The sequence below is a fragment of the Leguminivora glycinivorella genome, chromosome Z (assembly GCF_023078275.1).
Source record: "Leguminivora glycinivorella isolate SPB_JAAS2020 chromosome Z, LegGlyc_1.1, whole genome shotgun sequence".
Classification (NCBI taxonomy): domain Eukaryota; kingdom Metazoa; phylum Arthropoda; class Insecta; order Lepidoptera; family Tortricidae; genus Leguminivora; species Leguminivora glycinivorella.
The window spans coordinates 32,929,604-32,949,547 of NC_062998.1; the positions used below are offsets into that span (position 1 = coordinate 32,929,604).

General features: G+C 35.4%; 1 protein-coding gene across 1 annotated transcript in view; it reads right to left on the minus strand.

The window, feature by feature from the left end:
- Positions 1-16,078, minus strand: part of LOC125241754 — a 53,884-nt gene extending 37,806 nt beyond the window's left edge. The window contains exon 1 of the mRNA XM_048150368.1: positions 15,941-16,078. The gene's annotated coding sequence lies outside the window, so the exon portion shown is untranslated. The remainder of the gene's footprint in view (positions 1-15,940) is intronic.
- Between the last annotated feature and the right edge of the window lie 3,866 nt (positions 16,079-19,944).

Genomic DNA, 19,944 nt, shown 5'->3' on the forward strand with positions numbered 1-19,944 from the left:
TGTTTTTTTTTTTTTAATTTTTAAAAACGCATATAATTGTTTTTTTTTAAATGTTGTTTTAACTAAGTTTTAGTTATCCACTAAATCATAAAAACATAGTTGTAGTAACATATGTAACCATTATCAAACATTTAATAGTTTTAATGAACATCCCCTTCAAAAATATGGCGTAACGTAACCGAATATTCGGCCGAATGTTCGGTTCGGTAAGAGTTGAACCGAATGTTCGACCGGCTTCATAACTTTAGTGTACGTTTATGAATAAGCAGATTAACATCTAATATTTCCTAATCCCACATAATGTACAATAGTACATAGGGGCCATCCATAAATTACGTCATTCTAAATTAGGGGGGGGGGGGTTTGGTCTGCGGATGACGGTAAATGATAGATGGGGGGGGGGGGGGGGTGTTTCGAAATTGACGTCATTCTTATTTATTTATTTATAGTTTATTTTTCACGTACAAAAAGATTATTTCTAAAAAGAAATTTCTTCCAGCACACCTAGTAAGTGAGACTGCAAATGTGAGAGGCGGCTAAGGCGCATACAATACTAAAATAACTCATAATAAACATACATAAGTAATGCAACATAGATGTACACAAATACAGTAATAACTACAGATAAAATACTCTAACAATAATATTACATATAATAGCTGCCCGCCCCGGCTTCGCCCGTGGTACTTAAATGTATTGTACATATAAACCTTCTTTAAGAATCAGTCTATCTATTTAAAAAAAACCGCATCAAAATCCGTTGCACCAAAATCAAATTACGCAAGATCCTCCCTGATGGATTTATGCCGCCACCCCTGCTGCTTACATCAAATCTGGAAGCAGCGCCTTTAAAAGAGGACGCCAGCTTCTGTCCTCTTTACCTTCAGTTAGCACTGAAAGTGTACATCCACTTTCTGCGGCCCCTCGTCGTAGTGCTCGAATCTTGGGACGGCGAGGAACAGAAGTCCTTCAACAGTTGCATGACGGCGTAACGGGACAGGCACTTGACGTTGAGTGGGTTGAAGACGTGGATGAATCGAGCCAAAACGAATATCGGGAGGATACGGAGATATTACCCGTGATCCAGAATTTAAAAGAATGGGTGAAAACTCCGTGGGAGTTATCCAAAGAAAAGTAAAAAATAAGTAGTTATATTATATCAATGATTATTGCCAAAGTAAAAATAATAAAAGATGATTCTATAACCAAGTGTTTTAATCATATAATACCCTATTTTTCTCAAATCTGCAATGTTTTATTTTGTCAAACTGGTAATGACGTCAATTTTGGGAGAAGGGGGGGGGGGGGTCATTAAGATATGACGATAGGATGATTATAGGGGGGGTCTAAAATCTGAAAAAATCGATGACGTAATTTATGGACGGCCCCATAGCCCACTGCTTTGATGTTCACGAAATGCCGCCTTCTTATAGTCAGGGACCAAACGACCTCTTTTACAAAAAGTCGTCGACATCTCTTCTAAATACCTAAAACAGGTATGGATGTGTTCCTCGTTATCTCCAGATTACGAATTGACCTGTTTTAGTTTAAGGAGGGGGGGACGGGTTGAGAAAAAGGGGGAGAAAGATGGCGGCCGACCATCATAGATATTTATTCACATCTCGAGTCCTATGGCACCAATCTGTTCGTGCAAGGTGTCGTTTGAAAGCTTATTAAACCTACTTTAATTGTTTTTAAATAACTATACTCATAAAAGTAACCGTTTACGAAATATTTGAAAATATGTGTTTTTTTATCGCGCATGAATTGCACAAGTAGTAGAAAAAAATGCGTCTAACTCAATAAACAATAACTTTACCGCAATTGATGTTATTATAAAATTTTCGCGTCTATTCATGCTCTTTCTAAAAATATAAGTTTCATTGGTATATGCTAATATATAACCATGTAATTACGAATTTGGTTTAGCAGGAGTCACTCTGCCAGGTCGCAGAAATGGGCGCTGACCGTAGTAAAGTATTCAATATTTTTGAGGTCCTATTTTACGGATCCATATGCGAGAGGTATCGTTTCAAAGCTAATTAAATCTACTATATTTTTTTATAAATAACTATATCATAAAGGTAGCTGTTTAGAAAATATTTGAAAATATGTGTTCTATAGACCATGAGTCGCACAAGTACCTACTGGTAAAAAATGCTTCTTAATCAATAAACAACAACTTTTCCGGAATTGATGTTAGTATAAGATTTACGCGGAATTTCGTGCGCTTTCTAATAACATAAGTTTTATTGGTATATAATATTATATAACCAAGTAATTACAAATATGGTTAAGTAGGGGCCACAGCGCCCGGCCACGTATGGATGCTGACCGTCGCCAAATTTTCTATATTTTTCAGATCCTATTTTATTTAACAGGAATCTTTTGAAAGAATATTATGCGTACTATCATTAGTTCTCAATAATTTTAGTTGTAACTGTAGTAGCTAACAAAATATTTGAAAATATGCATTGGGACCGATGTGAGTAAAACATGCTTCTAGCTCAATGAATTATATTTTTTCCGCAATTGATATAATAACAAAATAAACGGCGAAATGTATGACCTTTTGCAAATAATAAGTTTTGTCAGTATTTCATAAACAATTAATGTTAATTTATCCATCATACTCACTGCGCACCGTCATATACATGGATGACCATTTTCTTTGCCGTTTTCATAATTTTTAAGATTGTATCTTGGTGCATGACCAATAAACAATAACTTTACCGCAAATAATGTTATGATAAGATTTACAGGACATTTCATATGCTTTCTAAAAATATAAGTTTTATTGATGTATGATATTATACAACCAAGTAATTACGAATTTGGTTTAGCAGGTGTCACTGCACCCCCGTGACGTAAATAGGTGCTAACCGTCGCCTAATTTTATGTATTTCTCAGATCCTATTTTAGCGATTAATTTGTGAGAGGTATGATTTGAAAGCATATTATGCGTACTATCGTTACTTTTTAATAATTTTAGTCGTAATTGTAGAAGTTTACAAAATATTTGACAATATGTGTATTTTTACTGTATATGAATAGCATTCGCACTGATATGAGTGAAACATGCTTCTAGCTCAATAAATTATATTTTTCCGCAATTGATATAATAACGAAATGAACCGCAAAATGTATGGCCTTTACAAAAAATGAGTTTTGTTAGTTTTGCTTAAACAATTAATGTTAATTTGTCCACCATACCCACTGCGCACGGTCAACGTCATATAAACGGATGTCCTCCGCCGTTGCCTTAATTTTTTCATCAGTTTACAGATTTTATTTTACTGATCAATTAAGTATATAAGTAAATTCGATACGTGATAGATTATATTTATTATGAATATACGATTAGTGAAATAAAATCTGTAAAATCATGAAAAAAGGCAACGACGGTGGACATCCATTTCTATGATGGTGCGCAGTAGGTGAGCTGAACAAATTCAAATTAATTGTTTATGCAATACAAACCAAATTTATTTTTTGTGTAAGTCATACATTTTCCGTTTATTTTGTTATTATTTCAATTGCGGAAAACTATAATTTATTAAGCTAGAGGCGTGTCTTATCAATGCCAATGCTATTCATGCACAGTAAAATACACATATTACTAATCAAATATTTTGTAAACTTCTACAGTTTCGACTTGAAATATTAGAAATAAAGATAGTACGCATAATATGCTTTCAAATGATACCTCTCGCAAATTTATCAGTAAAATAGGATCTGAGTAACGTAGAAAATTTGGCGACGGTCAGTCAGCACTCAATATCGTGACAGGGCGCAGTGACCCCTGCTAAACCAAATTCGTAATTACTTGGTCATATATTATCATACACCAATAAAACTTATATTTTTAGAAAGCGCATGAAATTTCGCGTAAATTTTATATGAACATTAATTGCGGTAAAGTTATGGTTTATTAAGTTAGAAGCATTTTTTATCTGTATATGTGCAACTCGTGCTCGAAAAAAAACTCATGTTTTCAAATATTTTGTAAACAGCTACCTTTATAACTATAGTTATTCAAAAATAATTATAGTAGGTTTAATTTGCTTTCAAATGATACTTCTTACATATGGATCCGTAAAATAAGAACTTAAAAATATTGAATACTTTACTACGGTCAGCGCTCATTTTTATGCGACCGGCGGAGTGACCACTACGAAACAAAATTCGTAATTTAATGGTTATATTATCACTTACCAATAAAACTTATATTTTTAGAAAGCTCATGAATAGTCGCGTAAATTTTATAATAACATCAATTGCGGTAACGTTATTGTTTATTGACTTAGAAGCATTTTTTACCAGTACTTGTGCGATTCATGCTCGATAAAAAACACAAATTTTCAAATATTATGTAAACAGCTACCTTTAATACTATAGTTATGTGTAAACAATTATAGTAGGTTTAATTATCTTTCAAACGATACCTCTCACATATGGATCCGTAAAATAAGACCTCAAAAATATTGAATACTTTACTACGGTCAGCGCCCGTTTATGCGACTTGGAGGATAACCCCTGCCAAACAAAATTCTTAATTACATGGTTATATATTATCATATACCAATGAAACTTATATTTTTAGAAAGAGCATGAATAGACGCGAAAATTTTATAATAACATCAATTGCGGTAAAGTTATTGTTTATTGAGTTAGACGCATTTTTTACTAGTACTTGTTCAATTCATGCGCGATAAAAAAACACATATTTTCAAATATTTCCTGAACGGTTACTTTTATGAGCATAGTTATTTGAAAACAATTAAAGTAGGTTTAATAAGCTTTCAAATGACATCTCGCACGAACAGATTGGTGCCATAGGACTCGAGATGTGAATAAATATCTATGATGGTCGGTCGCCATCTTTCCCCCCTTTTTCTCGACCCGTCCCCCCCTCCTTAAACTAAAACAGGTCAATTCGTAATCTGGAGAGAACGAGGAACATATCCATACCTGTTTTAGGTATTTAGAAGAGATGTCGACGAAAATCGTGAAGGAGACGACTTGTGGCCAAATTGGCTCTAGACTATTAAATGCTTGCATTATTCTTAATATCTGGGCGACCGAGCTTCGCTCGGTTCTATTTTAATATATCACGTCTTTAGATAAAAAAAAAACTCTTATAAATACAAAAACAAAAAAAAAGACAAAAAACAAAAACTTAATTTCTGACCGGGATTCGAAACCCTGACACCTACGATCTATCTGCGTACATTAGACCGACCTCGTGCGACTGAGCTAAGCGGAATCAATGCGCGCGCGGCGAAATTAAGGACCATATTTTACGTTTACAAATGCGAAAGAAAAACTCATGAAAACTCGAAAATTCGCGTTTTCCGGGATCTAAGGCTACGCTAGATCGATTTTTCACCCCCGAAAACCCCCACAAAACAAATTTCAGCGAAATCGTTAGAGCGGTTTCCTAGATCGTCGGTATATATAAATAAATAAATAAATAAATAAATAAATAAATAAATAAATATACAAGAATTGCTCGTTTAATAGTATAAGATAAAGAAACGAACCGCACATGCGCACTATGCGCAGCGACTGACGATATGGTTGCCTTTATACTATTATTATATTATCATTCAAGTCTTGGGTACTTTCTGGGTATATACACCGTGTTTTTATTAAATTCCGTTAACTTTAAGGGAAAGTTCTTTAGATCAAATACAATTAATTTCTCTAAGAAACTAGCGTCTTATTAACTCTTACGGTTACAGAGTTATTAAAAAAATTAAAATAATTACTGAACACGTGTTTCACAGCCTTTACCACTTCCTAACCTAATGTTATTTGTTATGACATGTGCCGTCAATTACTTGACACTAACTTGAATGTTATCCTTAAGGGTCTCTCATACTGATTAATTCATTTATTATGTATGAAAAGATTTTTGTTGCGAATTTTACTTAATGTGATATACAGGATGGTTCCTGATAATAAATCTAACAACGTGTCGAATTTAACGGAAAACAAAAAAAAACGGTGTATACAGTATTTATATATTTTGTTTAAGTTCCAAAATCACAAGCCTTATTGAACTTTTCCGTGGGACGTAATCAATAGTAGATTTGTTTAAGAAAGTCCCATGGTATTTTTTTTTTTCATGATGTCTATTTAACTAAGTATTGGCCATTCCACACGCGGATATCGCATATGAAGCTTAAAAAAACTCGCTTCGTAAAGTAACAACAGAAAGTGGGAACGTGTGTTCCGTGAGAACGCGCGCCACCCCTGATTAGGCCGCGAACTCGCGGCCGCCTGCATGAACTTGTAGTGCGGCGATAGAGGCACGCCGCCGCCACTAGGGCTTGCAATATCGGACGATTTTCAATTCCGGAACTGGTTTTCGAGATTGGACTTCAATTCCGGAATTCCGGAACTAGTTCCGGAATTCCGGAACTAGTTCCGGAATTGAATTTTTTTTTTGTTTTGTTTTCTGGTGGATTTCTGATGAAATAATACAATTTTAAATTGAAATTTATTATTAATCGACGTTTAAGACAATAACTCCGTACCTGAAAGGCATATAACACTACAATTTTTAGTAATTTTACAGGAGAGTCCATTTTGTGTCAAAATCGGTCTTGCGAAGTATTTCGAACAACAGCAAACGATACAAACGAGGTTTTCGTGCCAGTTTTGTGATAGTATAGTTAACATTAAAGTAAATATACTAAGCATTATTATTTTATAGTATTTGACACATCATTCAGTAATAAAAACTACATATTTTAGACAAAAACTAAATAAAACTACCCAAATACAGTGTTTTCCTTCTGAACTTATTTCATATTTGAGGATTTACAGCAATATGGACGAGGACAACATTATTGTTATATCAATTAATCTAATAAAAACAAGAATTTTAAATGCATATGCATCGATTGTCCACCGAAATAATGTAAAAGTAATAATTTACAACAATGGCACAACGTCTCATTCACATAAATGTAATAATATAAATATTCAATTACCTAGCTGTATCCCACTCGAGGCCCAAAAAGTCAGATTTCCTGATTTATACCTAGGTACATGTACATGTACACCTTGATTTTTTGTAAAAAATAAAGCATACTTTTCATATCCACCATTTTCCATACATTGCAGTAAAGTCCACCAGTTTAGTAAAATATGCACACGTCCTTGTAAAAAGTGTATAAGTAACTACGACGTTACGCTTGTGAATGAATGTAATACCAAATACTATGATTTTCATCTGAATTTAAGTTCGCAAAACCAGAAAGTGACAAAGGTTAATATTAGCGGGTTAAAAATTTAAATTACACTATCTCGCTCTAACTAGCCCCTTTGGCCATAAAATAGGGTACTACCTGAGTCCGAGCAGTATCTTAGGTACTTGTGAATTTACATATTTCTTGTACATTTTGTGGTAATTTTGTACAATAACCAGGCTATATATTTTTTCAATTCCGGAATTTTCGAGATTATGCGTTTCAATTCCGGAACTGTAATATCGGAAAAATGGTCCGAAATTCCGGAATTTCGAGATTCCGGAATTCCGGAATGCAAGCCCTAGCCGCCACGCCACCTGGGGCGCATCTTACGTCCTTCCTTCCTTGTATACAAAATGTACTGAGGAGACGTTTTTTGAATTACACTCAGGTGGCGTGGCGCGGTCGTCCGTTGCGCGCTGCCTAGGGTCCCCCCACATCTGGCGTCTTGCGAGCGTCGCGTCGGGCCAACTGTTTGAAAAAAGACGCGACGTCGACGCGGCGTCAGGCTTTGCCCATACAGTTGGCCCGACGCGACGCTCGCGAGACGCCAGATGTGGGGGGACCCTAAGGGTTCCTTTTGTACCTTTTTGGTACGGAACCCTAAAAAATGATCAAAATTTACCAGCTTCTGATTTATTCCCGTATTCTTACCCAATTACCTATCTGCATGCCAAATTTGAACTTTCTAGGTCATCTGGAATTGGGTTAGAATTTTGGTATATCTAATTATACATATAAAAGAAACTGACTGACTGACATATCAACGCACAGCCGAAACCGCTGGTCCTAGAGTTCTACATTTGGCACGTAATTTCGTTACAAGGTGCAGAGGAACACTAAGAAGGGAAATTTCATTAAATTCGCCTCCTGAGGGACCGACAGTGAACTACAAAGAGTTGTATCCACTTTTTCACGTTATTGCACTGTAATAAGATGAAAAAGTGGATACATCTCTTTGAAGACTTTATGGGAAAACAAGATTAGATTAGTACGCGGGCGAAGCCGCGGGAAAAAGCTGGTAGATATATAAATGATAAAAATGAAGATTTTTGGACGTTATTATCAAGCAAGCGACACCTCCAGATTTTTCACCAAAGTAAGCCTCTTTAATAAGCTACCAAATGAATATAAAATTATAAATACTTAATTTTATCTGTGGTAGAACAAGGTGTTTTTTTAGGGTTCCGTAGTCAACTAGGAACCCTTATAGTTTCGCCATGTCTGTCTGTCCGTCCGTCCGTCCGTCCGTCCGTCCGTCCGTCCGCGCATAATCTCAGTAACCGTAAGCACTAGAAAGCTGAAATTTGGTACCAATATGTATATCAATCACGCCAACAAAGTGCAAAAAAATAAAAAATGGAAAAAAATGTTTTATTAGGGTACCCCCCCTACATGTAAAGTGGGGGCTGATATTTTTTTTTTCATTCCAACCCCAACGTGTGATATATCGTTGGATAGGTATTTAAAAATGAATAAGAGTTTACTAAGATCATTTTTTGATAATATTAATATTTTCGGAAATAATCACTCCTAAAGGAAAAAAAAAAGTGCGTCCCCCCCCCTCTAATGAACCATATGCTTAAAAAATATGAAAAAAATCACAAAAGTAGAACTTTATAAAGACTTTCTAGGAAAATTGTTTTGAACTTGATAGGTTCAGTAGTTTTTGTCATGTCATTTGATATTTGCCAGTCGCTTTTCGGTGAAGGAAAACATCGTGAGGAAACCGGACTAATTCCAATAAGGCCTAGTTACCCGTCGGGTTGGAAGGTCAGATGGCAGTCGCTTTCGTAAAAACTAGTGCCTACGCCAAATCTTGGGATTAGTTGTCAAAGCGGACCCCAGGCTCCCATGAGCCGTGGCAAATGCCGGGATAACGCAAGGAGGATGATGAGGTTCAGTAGTTTTTGAGAAAAATACGAAAAACTACGGAACCCTACACTGAGCGTGGCCCGACACGCTCTTGGCCGGTTTTTTTTAAATTGAATACATCCCAATATGTACATTTACTCCCATACACGCTCGTTAAAGCGAATCGCTGACAAACTCTAGAGAAACGTGCACGTTCGTCATTCGTATAATTTTGACATTGCATTATGCATGTTTAACAACATTGCAACGAAATGGGTAGGGAATTAAATTCCATGACTGTAGATTCTACCGGTTGAAATTGCCCCCTGCAGGGCTTTGTTACCTTATTTATTTTTCAGAAAACATTAAAGTATATCAATTTTATTCATTTGTCATATTTTTATTTAACATTTCGACAAACAAGCTCCAGATGTGTGACCCTATCACTATGCACCTTAGTCAAGCTCTGGCAATCTTACCCATTATCGTAGGCAGGAAATAAACACTAGGAGTAGGGTCTTAGAATGAAATATGACGACCAGTCTGGTCTAGTGAGTAGTGACCCTGCCTGCTATGCCATGATGCTGGGTTTGTAACGGCATTTGTTTCCGTAATGAGTACAGATATTTGTTCCTGAGCTATGGGTGTTTTCTTTGTATATAGGTATTTGTATTGTTGACTGAGTACCCACAACACAAGACTTCATAAACGAGTACTACTAGTCAGAATGTTGACAGGTCCCACAGAAAGGATTATACTTTTGCTGACAATACATTAACCCTTTAGTGGGTAACAGCAAAATATTTGCCCTCATACAACTCAACACAATTTTTTTCTTGATTAACATATTGTTAGTTAAAATACATTGTGGTAAAATTTGGTAATCACATAAGACAATATATTCATACTGATCTACAAATAAAAGAGAAGCCTTTAAAAGGTATTCCATCCATTGTTAAATGATGATTGAACTAATTTTTTTTTAAATAAAATTTTAATACTTATTTATTTATTTAAACTTTATTGCACAGTAAAAAAAATGTACAAAAGGCGAACTTAATGCCAGAAGGCATTCTCTACCAGCTAACCTTTGGGCCAAACAGAGATCTATAAGAGCTTAATAGGTGCAGGAAATGTCGCAATGACGAGAAATGGAATACCTACTAAATAACCATAAATGATTATATATATCATACAGCTTACTATTATATATATTAAAAAAATATACATACTTAAAATAATATAAATACCTACTTACAAATACACATAAATATACATACGTAACATTATATATACATAAATAAATATATATATCTGCCTTATAATTATTACGACTCTTAGTTATGAGACTTTTCTAAAAGATGTCTGCGCAACTTGATCTTAAACAGAGACTTGGTCTGACTTTGCCTTATGTCAAGAGGAGATCATTCCAAAGACGAATCGCATGCATAGTGAAAGAGTTGGACATGGATCCGGAGCGATAGAGAGGCACTGACAAAATGAGTTTCCGGGAGGAACGAAGCTCACGGCCCGGCTGTGCGGTGACAAACTGAAATTTAGACCGCAGGTACTCCGGTATTGCTGGGTCATTTAGTATACTGTACAGCATACACAGCACTCTGAGGCTCCTGCGGTCCCGTATTCGGAGCCAATTAAGTTTCCGGCGATAGATGGAGATATGATCGTACTTGCGGAGGCCAAAGATAAACCTTATGCAACTATTTAGAAGTCTATCTAACCTGTCTAAGAGTCCTTGTGAAAGATTAGTAAGGCACACATCACTATAATCAACGATTGGAAGCACAAGAGCCTGTATGAGTAGAATTTTAGTGCTCGTCGGCAAGAAATGTTTAAATCTGTATAATGATCTTAATGTATTTGTAACTCTGCGACATACGTCAGAAACTTGTGGCTCCCAGGTCAAGCCCCGATCGATGATCAACCCCAGGTTCCTCACTTGCGATGATAGTGGTATTACTGGGGACGCTATTGCTATGTCTTGTATGGGAACCCTGCATTTTATGATTAAGCACTGAGACTTGGCACAGTTGTTCATTGGGTGGCCCTGAGTAGATAAAGATCGGGAGGCATCGAGAGCCCCCCTTAATTTAGGAAGGAGGAGGGGGGGAATGCTGGCGCCTCCGCGCTTCCTTTGAAACCATATTTCTCTAAAACTATACAAAATAGGGCATGCGATATATCATTTTCGGATAAATGAAGGACGAGGAGTTCATTTTTGAAACAAAAAAAATGTATTTTAGAACAAAAATACAAAATAAAATGGGAAAATCTGAAAACGAGATTTTTTTTTATACATATTATTGCACATTTTATGAAAACTGTAATGGTTTTTTCTAAATAAAAAATATTGTTTAATAGCTACATTAATCTAGTTTTAGAAAATGTATAATTTGTTATAGAAATATATTATACGACGAGTGATAAAAAATAATTTACATCGCCCGATAGGGTGATTTGAATGCTCATTTCAATAAGTTTTGTCAATGATTTCAGGTATAATCACTATTTTTAACACACGAAAGCCGTAATCATTGTATTTTATGGCTATTTTAGTGATTACTTAAAATAAAAAAAAATACAAAAATTAAAAAAAAATTAAATGTGATATGAAAATTAAATGAAATGAATGTGAATGTGAAATGTGAATTAAATGTGTGTGTGATTTTATAACATTATCCTATTTTGTTCTTTCTATACAATATATATCTAAAAGCAATAAATATGAATGAAAAGCCACATTTATGTAGTTTATAAAAATATATAGTTTGTTACATAAATATATTACGAAACGCGAGATAAAAAATAATGAAAGTGACGTGGCAGGGCGATCTTGATGTACGGTACGGGTCAGCTTGTATGATTCGATGAGGTGAGGTAAAGGTACTCAAAGCTCTCAAAAAGTGTAGTTATTTAGAGTACTTCAAATTAAACAACATACTCCTATATAGTCTGAATATAACTATTTATATTACATGAAATGATCGATTGATATGATAGGTCAGATATATACATCTGATCCTAATACATCTTGAGAAATAGTAGTTATCTATATGATTTGCATAATTTATGGATAATTCTTACTTGACATATTTATTATTCCAGATCTGCGTCCTGTACTTTGGTTAACGAGTGACGAAAATAGTTATTAACCAAAAAAGACCGCCAAATTAACAGCATTTCACCGACAAAAGCTGCCTTGCACCATTTTTGTAAGGGTTCCCAATTCAAAATTTGCCATTATTTGCTACTTGTGGCTGGACGAAAGTCTGTAACAATTGGGATTTGGGAGCCTACTTGCCCGCAACGTTGCCTGTTGCTGCAGAAACATGCCTCGAAATTGTCGGATGCAGGTGTAAAAAACAGTGCCCGTAAGGTGCAATCGTAAAAAAAGACTTTTTAAATTAAATGTTCGGAGCTGATGTGCTTATGCAGTGGATGTTGTGATATATACATAATTAAATTCAGACTATTCATGTTGTTTTATTTGAATAACTCAAAATAGCTACACTTTTTGAGAGCCTTGAGTACTAGCCCCGATACACATGTTTTCGTCTAGTCAGACCATTTTTTGAGGTTCTCCTTTGTACAAAAGCAATGTCTTAGTTCAAAAATCATTAATGTTTAATGCTAATACGAATCTAGTTTATTTTTTATGGCACTATTGCGCAATAACTAACTATCATTGATACTGAAAGGAAAAATATGACGATAAAACCGGTAAAACCGATTTAAGGGGGCCCAAAGAAAGTAACTAAATTCTGCTAGTAAACTAAAAAATCATCAAGCCTATGCATGCAGAACTGCTTTAGGAGAGTAAATGTTATTAGAATAAGTATATTTCTGTATTACTAGACGAACTCCACTGCATAGCGGGTAGTACCTTTACCTCACCTCATCGAATAATGCAAGCTGACCCGTACATTAAACATTTCATTTTCATTATTTTTTATCTCGCGTTTCGTAATATATTTATATAACAAACTATATATTTTTATAAACTGCATAAATGTGGCTTTTTATTGATATTTATTGCTTTTAGATATATATTGTGTATAAAGAACAAAATAGGATAATGTTAAAAAAAATATCACATTTTTAATATTTTTTAAATTTTTGTATTTTTTTTATTTTAAGTACAGTAATCACTAAAATAGCCATAAACTACAATGATTACGGCTTTCGTGTGTTAAAAATAGTGATTATACCTGAAATCATTGACAAAACTTATTGAAATGAGCATTCAAATCACCCTATCGGGCGATGTAAATTATTTTTTATCACTCGTCCTATAATATATTTCTATAAGAAATTATACATTTTCTAAAACTAGATAAATGTAGCTATTAAATGATATTTTTTATTTAGAAAAAACCATTACAGTTTTCATACAATGTGCAATAATATGTATAAAAAAAAATCTCGTTTTCAGATTTTCCCATTTTATTTTGTATTTTTGTTCTAAAATACATTTTTTTTGTTCCAAAAATGAATTCCTCGTCCTTCATTTATCCGAAAATGATATAATGCATGCCCTATTTTGTATAGTTTTAGAGAAATATGGTTTCAAAGGAAGCGCGGCGGCGCCAGCCTTCCCCCCTCTTCCCTCCTAAATTAAGGGGGGCTCTCAATGCCTCCCGATCTTTATCTACTCAGGGCCACCCAAGAAACAACCTGTGCCAAGTCTCAGTGCTTAATCATAAAATGCAGGGTGTTGTGCAATAGCGTCCCCAGTATATTACAGTACTCTCAAAGAGAATGGGTCTTACATGTGAGAAGTCAGAGAGTAAAACAGAACGCGGATTCCCGAGAACGATAGCTTGACACTTAGACGGGTTGACATCGATCCCAAAATCTTTCGACCAGGATGCAATGCTAGAAAGGTCGTTATTTAGCCGCGTTATAGCCTCGTCCATATTATCAACCGCCACTTGAGTGTACAGTTGTAAGTCGTCGGCGTACAAGTGATATGAGCAATTTATTAAGGGCATTATTAAATTAACAAATACAGAAAACAGCAGTGGAGAAAGTATACCGCCCTGAGGAACACCAGATGAAAGTTCGCACCAGTCAGAAAGTGTCCGATTGGCACGTGTTGCCTGCCGACGACCGCAATTACTTAATCCGATTGTCACAATTCTCTAGTTTCAGTGACAAGTTTGGCAATATTAAGTATAATGAATAAAAATCTAATAATTAAGACTAACATAGTTGCCGCTAAGCCGCTATCCATTAAGTGTTTTTAAGGAAAGGGTAGGTTAGGCTACTAGTGTTATTGATTTATATATGAAGCCCGGCAAGTGAAAACCATGTCGCCCTAAATTGACTTGGCATCGCTCAGTTCAGCAAGAGCTCAGGGTGTTAGGGATGGGGTGGGAGGAGGTTACCCAAACTGCCCAAGACCGGAGTAAATGAAGAAATATGATTCGAGCCCTACACCCCAGCAGAGGGTAACAGGATGTAAAGAAGAAGACGAATTTCTCCATTTCAGAAATCATTAAAATAAATGATCCATTATGTGCATATGATTAAAATTCTTAATTTATTTCTATAAAAAACTAATGGTCAAAGGGTTAATAGGTAAGTTGCTTGTTGATATTTTAAAAACAGTGCAAGTACCTAAGTGGCCATGTTTGAGACATGTAGTCCTACCTAAGCATTATAACCAGTGATAGAGGATTTGGTTGCAACTCAGGCAAAATTGTCTACCTAAATTTTATTTTATGGTACTTTATTACATAAAAATACACTCACCTATAATTATTTTTTTAAGGCTTAAAATTGTATTAATGTTACAATTTTCTGCAGTGTTGCAACTAAAACTCCGATCACTGATTATAACCTACTGAACAGATATAGGTCTCTTAGACTCACTAGTGTATTTTATTGTGTTTCAATACAATTCATAAACAATACATGTTTATTATGAAACTTTAAAAGGCCTCCATCAATTATTACAAAAGTAAGGTTACTTATTACCTTTATTTAACTTTGTTGGTTAATTTGATTTTATTTTCCTGATTTTATGAAGATACTCAAATATGATTCCTCAAACTTTTAAGCTGTGGTAGCTAGTTTATAATCAAATTTTTTTTTACTTTTATTCTAGTACAGGAAACATAGCCCTTAGATACATACATACTTACATACAATGAGGGTTTCTCATGACCAACAATTTACATGTTTGCAGTTATACCAATTTAAAGTAAGATTTTTACTAAATTCCTTTTTTTTTTCAACTAATTTATAGTTCACGCTCGAAATGTATACAGGTTCAATTATATAGCATATCAATAATGTCGTACAACCGTACAAGGCATAATGGGCATCATTAGTAACTATGCGGACCCAGGGCTTTGTCAAAAGATTTTAATGTGAAATTTAATGATAATGTAACGTGCAATATTTGATTAGACGTTAATTACATTACTCGTTCTAGAATGCGTTTTGACTGAACAATTGAATATAAATAACGTACAATGAAAAATAAAAGCGTTTATTTCCAAATATCGACGAAAGTTACGAATACGGTTTTGGTTTAGGCTGTCTATAGCTACTTTTTATTATGTAGTTGGTACCTTGCACGTAGCAGTAAAATATGGAGGATGCATGTTAGAAACCAACAAAAACTTAGGAATTAACTAAATTAATCACACAAATTCCGATGCTATAACTGTTTTAAACCAAAAAGAATCCATTAAAAGTCGTTTACATTATAAATAACTCCAATTAAATGATAAACGTTCTCCATTCCCGGACAGTCGTACGCCCTAAGCTATGATGTTGATGTAGGGTGAACTTCTACTTACCGCTCTTGAGAAGGGCATATTTCACTAAAAAAACAATAACTATGAAGTAAACTTAAAATGAAACATAAAACTTGTGAAAATAATGTACGATTTAGTTAAGTTTAATAATATTTCTCACAAAACAATAACACTACGCGCAATCACTATCGCACCACCACACTGAAGTTGTTGACAAGCGTATCATGGCAGCCAACCAAAGGTGGAAAATAAATCAATCCCCTGGAACATGAAGCTGTGCTGTTTTTCGGTCACAAAGGTTAATTAGTTTTGCCCATGATGAATGTATTTTCTTGTAGTATTATTATTATTTTTGGAAAATTCATGTTGGAGAAATTAAGTTATATTTTTTAGGCTGCAACGCCTGCAAAGTAATAAAAAAAACCTATTTCCAGCCTATTTTTACTGAAGGTATCTGGCAATAACAAATTTGTCAATCAGTAACACTAATAAAAAAAAAATTGGTTGTCTGTAAAGTTCGTTTACGGACGGTAGTTTAACGTGATAACGTCAAACATTACAGTAGTATAGTCAGGGGCGGTCAGAGTATAGCAAAAGGGGCCCGATTCTGGGACTTTTGACGTGATAACGTCTAATAACTCGTTACTACGGGCTGCATGCACGAAAAAGATGACGTCATTGTCCCGTTCCTCAAGGCCACCAAGCAAGAGCAAGTGGTTTGTGTATGGACGGTTGGGGTATAAGCAAAAGGGGCCCGATTTTAGGACTTAAAAAAATTTTGTTCATTTATTATTTTTGAGTGTTTGTAATTTAAAAACATGAAAGATTGCATTAAAATAAGCATATTTTATGGAATGTTGTTGTTGTTGTAATTGCTTGAAAAACCTACTTATTTAGGAGTTAGAGCAGTACGAAGTTGCGAATTTTCCCATAGTATTTACTAAGGCGCCAGAGACAAAAAATTTACGATGATTTTTTTTTACCAATATAACCTATGTTAATAGTGATAAATCATATAGAACACGTTTAAATAAGGATGTTTTGTTATATGAACTTTTTCTTTTCCATTAATATTTACTGAGATATTAGGGTTCTAAGATTTGCCATTTACTAGGCACTAGCACTTTAATAAAATTAACGCGTGTCTCGCAAATGGTCTAGGATACAAAATGACGACTTTTATATAGGTATAGGTTAGGTTCGTTAGGTATCTTCAAACGGCCGAAGGCCAAACTGCACAGAATAGGAGTCCCGCGTAAGCGGGGCTCCGTCGATATCCCTTTCTGTCTCTGGCGCCTTAGTAATGCTACGGGAAAATTTTCCAACTTTGCACCACTCTAACTCCTAAATTAGTAGGTTTTAAAAAAAACCTTAATTTATAAAAGATGCTTATTTTAATGCATTCTTTCAAATAAGAACAAAAAACCTGAAAAAAATTGGTTGTCTGTAAAGTCGGTTTACGGACGGTAGTTTAACGTGATAACATCAAACATTACAGTAGTATAGACAGGGGCGGTCAGAGTATAGCAAAAGGGGCCCGATTCTGGGACTTTTTTCACGTTTTTTTGTTCCTATTCTGTGCAGTTTGGCCTTCGGCCGTTTGAAGATATCTAACGAACCTAACCTATATAAAAGTCGTCAATTTGTATCCTAGACCATTTGCGAGACACGCGATAATTTTATTAAAGTGCTAGTGCCATTTGCTAATCTTAGAACCCTAATATCTCAGTAAATATTAATGGAAAAGAAAAAGTTTATATAACAAAACATCCTTATTTAAATGTGTTCTATATGATTTATCACTATTAACATAGCTTATATTGGTAAAAAAAATCATCGTAAATTTTCCAAGTCTCTGGCGCCTTAGTAAATACTATGGGAAAATTCGCAACTTCGTACTGCTCTAGCTCCTAAATAAGTAGGTTTTTCAAGCAACTTCATTCTATAAATGATGCTTGTTTTAATGCAATCTTTCATGTTTTTAAAGTCAATTTGTATCCTAGACCATTTGCGAACACGCGATAATTTTATTAAAGTGCTAGTGCCATTTGCTAATCTTAGAACCCTAATATCTCAGTAAATATTAATGGAAAAGAAAAAGTTTATATAACAAAACATCCTTATTTAAATGTGTTCTATATGATTTAATTTAGCTTATATTGGTCAAAAAAAAAAAATCATCGTAAATTTTCCAAGTCTCTGGCGCCTTAGTAAATACTATGGGAAAATTCGCAACTTCGTACTGCTCTAGCTCCTAAATAAGTAGGTTTTTCAAGCAACTTCATTCTATAAATGATGCTTGTTTTAATGCAATCTTTCATGTTTTTAAATTACAAACACTCAAAAATAATAAATGAACAAAAAATTTCTAAGTCCTAAAATCGGGCCCCTTTTGCATATACCCCAACCGTCCATACACAAACCACTTGCTCTTGCTTGGTGGCCTTGAAGAACGGGACAATGACGTCATATTTTTCGTGCATGCAGCCCGTAGTAACGAGTTATTAGACGTTATCACGTCAAAAGATCACTAGTACTAATAAATTACTACGTATTAAGCTAGGAACACACTACGCGGACGTCCGTCGTAAATCGACCGCGGACGGGAATCTGGACAATGGAAATACACATAACCGTGCAAACTATCGGTCGACGGACGCGGACGTGGCCTTGAGCGCACGGACGTCCGATCGAAATCTGGCTCTCTGGATGTTTTGTTCCGTGCACACTGATAGGTCGTGGTCGCGGTCGTTTTACGACGGACGTCCGCGTAGTATGTTCCTAGCTTGAAGTAATACTCAGAATTCTCAGAAAAGCAGTACGTGCCGCGCGACTATACAGGCGGGCGTTTCGCGGCCCTCTGCCAGCGATCGCTCGAGCCGATCACGCTTCTCTCTCATTCGTGCCACGCTCTCGCTCTCTTGGGGAACGGGACAATGATCGTGCATCAATCGTGCATGCTGCAAGTAGTAACGAGTTATTAGACGTTATCACGTCAAAAACAGTAAGAAACAAAAAAAGTTAAGTAAGAACTCTAGAACTCACTCAGTTTGAGTTTGAGCTACTAAGAGCCTGGAACAGTTACTGGTTTGTAAGGAGGCAAAGTTGTTTAGCCGCTCGTGCTTATGGAATTATTGAATACCTGAACAAGAGAAACCATCCGAAATTGGACCACGAGCGTAGCGAGTGTCTCGAAAAGTGGAACCTTGAAAGTTGCGAGGGTTTCAATTCAACGCACAAAGGTTTCAATCGATAGCAAAATAAAAAATATTTTATTTGAAGCACAATTTTTCACCGCATCTTACAGTGTTCTTAGGAATATTTCTTTTAAGTGCGAGTGAGAAAAAATATCTCTTTCTTGTTTCCACTTACTGGATAGTATGTGGATGACCTTGGTGCGGTGTATGCGGCGGAGAAACAACTCTTTCTCGCTCTCTCTTACATATAGATGGCCTTGTTGCGATGCGGACATGTGCATCCGCTTTTATATATTTAGTGAAATGTGTTTTTGTCATACAAATATGTAAAATGAGACCTCGTCACTAAAAACGGGATTTTTAGGGAAATAAAACGTAAAGCCTATGCCAGCTGACGGTAGACAACCACAGTTTCTGCAAGATGACCTTGGCAAAAGCACAGCAGAAGCGACGTAGAAGCGCGGCTGTTTACATGGTTTGGAGTTCAAAACTTCAGTGTGTTTGTAGCGCTTGTGCTGTACACTGTAAACTCCTATAGAAACGCCATGGCTCCTTGTTTATCGAAATTTGAAGGACGTTGGAGTTTGTTTTGCTCTCTTGTGATACAACTGAGAATAAGAAAATTGTTTGGACAAAGCGCTGGCTGACGGAACGACTCATTGAAATTTAATGAATCTCCTCGATTTCGATGATATTCATTGGCACTCGGAGCGTGCGGCTGCGCGACTGTCCTTCGATTGGTTGATAATCATAATCATAAATAACAAGCGGCTAAAGACGATTTACAACCACTGCTTCTGCCAAATAGTTGGCAGAGCACGCCTCGCTACCAAAGGCGCTTAAAGGTCA